The 7,218-nt window shown below is 39.0% G+C and overlaps 1 long non-coding RNA gene across 1 annotated transcript; it reads right to left on the bottom strand.

Moving 5' to 3' along the window:
• Positions 1-659: 659 nt before the first annotated feature.
• LOC114392805 lies at positions 660-1,460 on the bottom strand. The gene is made up of 3 exons (XR_003662396.1): positions 1,177-1,460; positions 856-918; positions 660-751 (listed from the first exon to the last, which is right to left on the bottom strand). It is a non-coding gene; the product is annotated as an uncharacterized LOC114392805 (long non-coding RNA).
• Positions 1,461-7,218: the final 5,758 nt, after the last annotated feature.

Raw genomic sequence — 7,218 nt, 5'->3', positions numbered from 1 at the left:
GGTCTAGTATCTATGGCTTAGGCTTAGACATGAAGTTGGCTTAGGCTAAGAACGCAGTGTCATAATCATCCTTGACAAGTTCATAATCACCATCACCCAAATGGATAAAAACTTTCATCACAAGAGGGATAAAAGCAATTTTAGAAATTAAAAAGAATGAAGAACACAGTAAACAAACTTACCTTTGATCGGCATGGCATACTGAAAACAATACCTTCAGCTATTCCATAAGGATTTCCGTTCCTATATACCTGGTATTGCAATTGGCAACTTTGTGATTGAATAGTAACTCAACAAATAAGAAAATAAAAAGACATCAAATGTATAAATGAAAGCTGGACATGCTTAAATTTGCAAGAAAAACAAAAAAGCCAAGACAAAATATAATTAAAGAACTAAAAATAAATAAAAAAATTCACGAACTAAAAACAATTTTTAAAAAAGTTTAAGGAATAAATCCAAAGAAATATTATATGGTTCCTGGTCATATAATCTAGAGTTACAAGGTCTTAGTTAATATTTGTCTAAGACATTATATTTTAATCTATGTATCATAAAAATTAATAAGAGAGAAGTTCCACATTGTGCTTCTTTTTATCTGCCATATTAGTTGCATGCAACTTGCAAATAAGAGAAAAATTACAAGTCTGCAAACATACTCATACTCCTCTGGCATGTTTTTCTTGATTTCTGCATATGCCATACCATCACACACCCCTGCGTTTATCTCATCAAGTGCACGCCATTGTATCTAACATATAGATAGTAAGTCAAAATGTGTACATTTGTCAACCTATTTCTCGTGAAATAAATAACATGACTGTACACAACCATAAACTTAAGTATGACACTAACCTTGGGAAATCCAATAATTGGAGTGGCTGTCAGAATTGTTCGTTGCAGTGTACTAGTCCATATCTAGACAAGAAGTTACAAATATCACAAATCATCATTCCCTTTAATACTTGCTTATACATGCTGTTTAGCAAATTCACTATAAATGATATATAATCATTGGCACTGGATCACAGTTCAACATAAATGTTATATGCAGATTTAGAAGACAATGCCTAAGCCATAAGTGTAAAAGGATAGTTTTCAAGCGTTAACTTTGTTTGAGCATTGAATTTCAAGGGAAAAGGCAGAGTTTGAATCTATACAATAGATAATGCTTACAGAAGCAGCCCATTCTGATTTGAGACGCTTTCCAACAAACTTGGCAAGCTTCTTTGAATAAAGTTCTCCAGCCTCACTGTTATAACAAATTGCATAGTGTTCTAGGTATTCAGCCAAATATTGAAAATGATTCTAATGCCACATATCACATTAGAAAAGAGAGTAATGAAGCAAGAATTCAAGGATAGAGGAGTTAGAACTATTACACCATTTCAACCTTGCAACAAAGTCCTTGAATTTATTATCTAACTACCTTTGTCTTCCCTCAGAAACCAATTGTACCAGATACAAACTCTTCTCATCGTGCACTACATCCTACAACCTGCATTCCACACATACACCAATGATAATGAGGAAATGACTAAGAGACAAATAACATTAGGACAACAATGTATGAACTAAATGAAGCAACATAATTAAAGGAACTAAAGTCAACAAGTTTTCTTGGCCATTCAATCCTAATTGGCATACATAACACCCCACAAGCATGTTTTTAGTAGACCTTATAAAACAGTGTAAACAGAATTATGTCCCTTGGGAGTATTATGCTGGGACACTGGAAAACATAGGGACATTAAGTATGGTATTTTTTTCTTTACATAAACAGCCAGACTCAAAAATGATAATGTTAAAAAATTATTGATGCATCCAAATGTCACATACACGAACAATTCACAGCTGCAGGGTTTGTCAGACAATATAATAGAACCAAAAAACAACACAAAATGAACACCATGTCGAGACACCGAGGCTCACACCGAACATTAAATCTTCCAAATTTTCTAATTTCTATAACTATGTCCATATAATATTCTTTCTCAGCACATGAATTGCACAGACCAACACATTCTTCAGATATACTATATACCTAACAATGTTCCTGTGCTGCATTTCTTTCAAGAGAGAAATCTCATGAATGGCGGTGCTGGGAACCCCCTCATCCTCCTGCTCGAGGTGAATCTTCTTCAACGCGATGGTCTCCTTGGTGACGCGGTCGCGACCCTATCTTCTCAACCTTTTCGTACTGCAAAAATTCACAAAACGCACACATACACAGAGTAGAGGGAAAGAATCGAAACTCAAAAGTGAAACTGAAGCTTCAAAACGCAGTGTGTTTTACTAACCTGTTCCATCAAAGAAGCTCTTTGAGTTCCAACAATCACCGGAGAGAAAAGAGGAAAATAGATGACTGAAGAGGAAGATGACAATCTGGGAAGTTAGGAGTTACAGTGAGCCTCGCAGATTTTGAAGATCCCGTTCTTGAACTTGCTACTAATCTCTGCGAAATAGTTTTGGATATTGGCAATTACATCTTCTTCTTCTTCGTCGTTGGTGAGCACGGAGAAATCCTCTTTGACGCCGCACGCGGTGGGACTGAGGGTGGATGCGGAATCGGGTTTCTTCAGAGGTGATTTTTTGGTCACAGTCATTGTCGCCATATAACTGTTGATGCAACATAGTAGAAAGAACTCAGCTTCGAGGTTGTGACCTTGCTTAGGGTTCAGAACGCGTATAACTTTTTTTTTTCTAAACTAACAATGACGTTTTCTAATGACACTCGTCTTAGAATAAAGTCTTCGAATTACAAAAATGCCATCATGGCCTACCTACAAAGACGGGTGGCATAGACCGTTATAATTATATTGGCGTTAATTACAAAAATGCCACCGACGCACATTCTAAGACGGTTCCAGAGAACCGCTTTAGAATGTGCGTCGTAAAAACAGATTTTTTTAGTAGTGGGGCCAACCACCTTAAGAGCTATTGGACTAAGAAGCACTCCAAATTGAGTGAATCACCAAAGAGATAACAACCACCAAAATTGAGGATGTTTTGTAATTTTTAAATTTGCAATTTACTTACCTTTATTGCTTTCAAGTTTTGTAACAAAAAGGCCATTCATTGGAAGTGTGTTGGGAGTCTCCAATAGGTTACCAAACTTCCATTTGTGTGTAATAATTTTAGGCAATATTTCCTTAGGATAGTGAGTGTTTTGTTGGGAACCTTGATGTGGTCATCCAAAAACTCTTAGGATTCACTTAGTTTACTTTTCTTGCTTACTTTCATAGCTTATTTCCTTTACCTTCCATTGTCAAACCGCCTAGGTAGCTTTCCTTTTACCAATTAGTTGTTTACCTTATCTGTCACACCTCTTTTAGTGTTTATTTTGGCTAGTTTCAACCATAGTTTCTTTTACCTTTTGTTTTAAAACCTCCAACAAGAAAGAACCACAACTTAGGAACCAACATGAGTCATCATTCATCTAGTGTTAATGGCGAGGGTACTAGTCATAAAGACCCTTTATCTAGAATCTTAGATGAGTTGAGTTCCCTCAAGTTATGGAAAGAAAAACAAGAGAGAAAAGAAAAAGGAAAAAAAAGAGTGGAAGAAATAAGTCAAGATGAAAGAAAGAAAATAAGAGAGGAAGAAAGAAGAAAAATAATGAAAGAAATGAAAAGAGAAAAACATGTCTCCTATAGTAGTCATAACTCTTGCAAGAGCCTAAGTGAAGAACTTCGTGACTATTACGAAGGAAGGCATAGGTCACATCTTAGACCTCACTCCCATAGAAGAGAAAAGGAAAGAAAGCCTCAAGAGGCTAACATTAACCTCTCATACTTCCATGGGAAGAACAATGTAAAGGCTAACTTAGATTGGGAAATAAGGGTAGAGCAAGAACTTAAAAAGAAGTCTACTTCAAAATCTTATGGCTCTCACTCTTATCCAAAGAAAGACCAAGGTCAAGGCATCTTAGGGGTGACACCTTCTAAGCCCAAAGATGATAAGGGGAAGACAATAGAAAAGCAAGCCCCTAAGGCTAGTATGCAAGAGAAAACTAGCTCTATAAAGTGCTTTAAATGTCTTGGAAGAGGACACATTACTTCTCAATGCCCCACCACAAAAACCATGATTATGAGGGGCCAAGACATTTATAGTAGCCAATATGAGGCTACTACTTCACCTTCCTCTAGTGAAAGTGAAGAAGCAAAAGGGGAAGAATCTAGTGAAGAAATCTACCCCCAAGAAGAAGGACAACCATTAGTGGTTAAAGAGAAGTGTAAGGAGGTAAGTGTCTCCTCCAAGAGTTTAGCTAAGAAGGAAACTCATTTTACAATAAAGACAAACATTAAAGAAACTTTCCCTCTTAGACAACCTCCACATTTTCTCTTTTGTAAAAAGACACTTGCTAGCATTGCCACACCTCTTGGGCTTGAGTTTATTCCTCAAGTAAAGAAGTTGTTGGATGAGGGTTTGGTTCGCAAAAGCTTAAATCCTTGTGCTTTGTTGGTGCCCAAAATAGGTATTATTAGGCACCAAGTCCCTAAAATAGGTGGTATGATGAATGTTTTGAGTGGTGCAACCCTCTTTTTGTAAAATCATTCGTACACCTAACATCTTCATGGTGTGTGTACATAGGGACCCATTAGGTAGGTTTGTTCTTATTTTTTGTTTCAATACAAACTTAGGTACTCATATGGGACACCTTAGGTTTGTCATACTTTTTGGTAGGAATAATCAATATGAAAATATAGAAAAAGGTATGTTTTATTGCGTTACTTTTCTTAATTTTTCAAATAGTGATCAAGGGGTTCCCATGAACCCTAAGAGAATAAAGGTCATTCCTGAGTGGTCCACTCCACCAAGTTTAAGAAAAAATTGGGGCTTCCATGACTTAACAAACTTTTACAAAAGGTTTGTCCCATATTTTTCTATACTTGTAGCACCACTCATTGAGTTGGTGAGGAACCATGTTCCTTCATGGGAAGATGCCCAGGAAATGGGTTTTCAAACCTTACCTTACTTCAACATACCAAACACCACTAATACATATGTTTTTGTTCTTTTTACAGGTGTCGAGGGAAGGAGCCCAGAGTATGAAGAACCTTGGGATTTGAGGTCAAATCCTTTCCAAGGTGGAGGGAATGATGCAATCCTACCCCGCAAGGGCATTGGATAGAAGACTCCAAGTAGATTGGGCCAGAGATCCAAGGGAAAGCCCTAGGGTTCTCATGAGCCTTAGGGTAGATTTTGAGCCCATGGGCTAAGTATGAGCCCGCTTATCTTTGTAAATATTAGAATAGGTTTTTTTTCCTTCGTTTAGGCCTTGTATTTTGGCCATTCTAATAGTATAGGGTTTTAGCCTTGTATTTCGAGGCATTTTGAGTAGTATTTGTAGTAGGAACTTTTTTTTTGTATTTTCATGTATTTTGTCATGGGGGTGAGCTTAGCTATTATAAAGGGTGTGTAGCTAAGTTCTAGCTTCTCATCTCAAGGAGGTGAGCTTAGCTATTAGAGAGGTGTGTGTAGCTAAGCTCTAGCTTCTTTAGGAATCTTTTCAAGGAAGCTTCTCAAGGAGGTGAGCTTAGTTATTAGAGGGGTGTGTGTAGCTAAGCTCTAGCTTCTCAAGGAAGTTTTCTCAAAGAAGCTTCTCAAGGAAGTTTTCTCAAGAAAGCTTCTCAAGGAAGCTACCTAGTCTATAAATAGAAACATGTGTAACACTTGTTGTAACTTTAATGAATGAGAGTCTTGTGAGACACAACTCAAAGTTCAACTTCTCTCCCTTTTTCTTCCTTCAATTTCGTGCTCCCCCTCTCTCTTTCTCTCCCTCTTTATTTTCCTCCATTGAAGCATCCTCTCCAAGCTTCTTATCCAAGGCTCATCTTGGTGGTGAAGGTCCTTCTTTCATGGCTTATTCCTTAATGGATGATGCCTCCTCTCACCTCTTTTCCTTTGTCTTCCACTGCATCTCCATGGTGGAAAATCACCATTAAAAGACCCCATTGAAGATCAAAGATCCAGCCTCCATAGAAGCTCCACAAGCAAGCTTCCATCAATGGGTCTCCAAACAAGTTTTCGAGGGAGGATGCATGAATGACAATCAATTCATGGGGCTCCGAATAAAAGTGGAGAATGGAGAATTGGCGAACAGTGCTTGGCAATCAATTCGCGGGGATCCAGACTCGTTGGTGGAGGATGCATGAATGACAATCAATTCACGGGGCTCCGGATAAAAGTGGAGAATGGAGAATTGGCAAACAGCACTAGGCAATCAATTCGCGGGGCTCCAGACTCGTTGGTGGAGGATGCATGAATGACAATCAATTCATGGGGCTCCGAATAAAAATGGAGAATGCAGAATTGGAGAACATCGCTAAGCAATCAATTCGCGGGGCTCCAGACTCGTTGGTGGAGGATGCATGAATAACAATCAATTCATGGGGCTCCGAAAAAAAGTGGAGAATAGAGAATTGTCGAACAGCACTAGGCAATCAATTCGCGGGGCTCGAGACTCGTTGGTGGAGGATGCATGAACGAAAATCAATTCATGGGGCTCCGAATAAAATTGGAGAATGGAGAATTGGCGAACAACGCTAGGCAATTAATTCGCGGGGCTCCAGACTCCTGTGTGGAAGATGCATGAATGACAATCAATTCATGGGGCTCCGAATAAAAGTGGAGAATGGAGAATTCGTGAACAGCGCTAAGCAATCAATTCGCGGGGCTCCAGACTCGTTGGTGGAGGATGCATGAATGACAATCAATTCATGGGGCTCCGAATAAAAGTGGAGAATGGAGAAATGGCGAACAGTGCTAGGAATTAAATTCGCGGGCTTCCAGACTCGTTCATAGAGGATGCATGAACGACAATCAATTCATGGGGCTCCGAATAAAAGTGGAGAATGGAGAATTGGCGAACAGCGCTAGGCAATCAATTCGCGGGGCTCCAGAATCATTGGTTGAGGATCCATGAATGACAATTAATTCATGGGGCTCCGAATTAAAGTGGAGAATGGAGAATTGGCGAAAAGCGCTAGGCAATCAATTCGCGGGGCTCCAGACTCGGTGGTGGAGGATGCATGAATGACAATCAATTCATGGGGCTTCGAATAAAAGTGGAGAATGGAGAATTGGCGAACAACGCTAGGGAATCAATTCACAGGGCTTCAGACTCGTTGGTGGAGGATGCATGAATGACAATCAATTCATGGGGCTCTGAATAAAAGTGGAGAATGGAGAATTGGCGAATAGCGCTAGGCACTC

The sequence above is a fragment of the Glycine soja genome, chromosome 17, assembly GCF_004193775.1.
Source record: "Glycine soja cultivar W05 chromosome 17, ASM419377v2, whole genome shotgun sequence".
Lineage (NCBI taxonomy): Eukaryota > Viridiplantae > Streptophyta > Magnoliopsida > Fabales > Fabaceae > Glycine > Glycine soja.
The sequence above is the reverse complement of the archived record's forward strand: the minus strand, read 5'-3'. Positions and strand labels throughout refer to the sequence as shown.